General features: G+C 36.3%; 1 long non-coding RNA gene across 1 annotated transcript in view; it reads left to right on the forward strand.

Annotated features, from left to right (window-relative positions):
- Positions 1 to 1,372, forward strand: part of LOC108449699 — a 2,961-nt gene extending 1,589 nt beyond the window's left edge. Inside the window, exon 2 of the long non-coding RNA XR_001865967.1 lies at positions 419 to 1,372. This is a non-coding gene — a long non-coding RNA (uncharacterized LOC108449699). The remainder of the gene's footprint in view (positions 1 to 418) is intronic.
- Positions 1,373 to 1,646: the final 274 nt, after the last annotated feature.

Here is a 1,646-nt window from a genome sequence, read left to right on the forward strand (position 1 = left end):
CTCCTCTCCTCTCCTCTCCTCTCCTCTCCTCTCCTTTCTTCTCTTTCCTTTTTCGTTTTCTCTTTCTTTTTTCCTTTCTTTTTTTTTTTTTTTCTTTTTTTCCCCCCTTTCTTTGTTTTTTCTTTTCCTTGGAATATCCTTTGTTCATTCCCTCCCTATTGAAGAATCACCCATTAAGACTCCAGAAGAAAAAAGCTCCCCCTGCCTTTCCCTGTACCACCAATACTGAAGTCTCCTGAATTCTAGGCAGTGATTCTTAATTGAAAGGATCAAGGCTTCTTCTGTTTGTCACTTTCTAAAGAAGAGCAGGTCTGTGTGTGTATTTTCAGAATTACTTGAACAACAACCAGGAGACTTTTCCATGTTCAGTAAAAAACTGTTGTTTGTTTTGGTTCCTCTTCCCTATTTCCTATTCTAGTGGCTCTGGCATGGCCCATCAAAGCAGGAGAAATTTCTGAAGATCCTAAAATACCATGACTGCAATTTAGAGAGATGATGGACCATTTTTTCAGTTAATAATAACAGCAACACTGCAGCTTTTAAGTCTTCAAAACTCCTGGAATATAGTCATGCATAAAGAAGTATCTAAAAACATAGAAGTTCAATGCTAATTTCAAAAGGAAGTTGGACAATTTATCTATCACATTGCTGTGTAAACTCAACCTCTTTAATTGGCAAAATTACTTTTAGAAATATGTCTTTAACTCTGCTCAGACTCTCTATCTTTTCAGATTTGGATAGCTAAGAGTTTATCAGCCTTTCAAGCAGCTTCCTCGAGCAGAGGAATAAAAACAATGGCATTCAGCCTTGTTTCTTGTTCAGATGTACAACAGTCAGTCGATCTCTATTGCAGACAGGGTAAGACCACAACCTGTTTATGACCTGAGTAAAATCTCATGCATGAAGGTATTTTAAGCCTGTATCAGTCAATTATTTGTACACCTTTCTATACTTGAAGATGTTTTGTCTGCAAGCATGGTGTATATATGCGGGATGGGTACACTCTTAGGCTCAGACCAATACTGAAACTACCAAAGTTTAGCATGTTTATACATATTGTGTCTCTGCTTATGTAAGTCCTTAGTGAAGGTGAGATAATGAGAGGGCTTTCAGATAACTTGCATTATGATTCATCTGTTACACACTCATAATGTGCACATCGAGCACAGCTGAATCTCAGCTGATGCTCAGTTATCTGATGAGCTGCAGGGACTTGACTGTGTTTACATCTTGAGAATGGCAAATATGCCAAGGTTTGATCAAGGCAGGTTCTTATGCAACTGAAAAAGAAGGAGAGTCAGAGAACAAGACTTGATCAGAAGTACTTAGTGGTCCTCATGTAAGATAGATATAATAATGTTAAAAATGTAAAGCAAGATACCAGTGAAAACCTTGTCAAGAAGGTTGAAAAACAAGAAAAAAATCCCTTTTCTTTAAACTTTCCTCACACTCCTGTCACAGCATTCCTTTTTATTACTATATACTTAATGCAGTAGAAGAGTTTAACTAATACAAATACAGAATAGTATTTCTATGCTACTTTGATTTCAGGTCATCAGTTATGATAATACAATATAGAAAACCAAAGTTTTCAGTAAATAGAAGTCTTAGGCTCTAAAATATGGCTAAGCTTATTGATTACACTA

This window comes from Corvus brachyrhynchos, unplaced genomic scaffold, assembly GCF_000691975.1.
Source record: "Corvus brachyrhynchos isolate BGI_N302 unplaced genomic scaffold, ASM69197v1 scaffold139, whole genome shotgun sequence".
Taxonomy (NCBI): Eukaryota; Metazoa; Chordata; class Aves; order Passeriformes; family Corvidae; genus Corvus; species Corvus brachyrhynchos.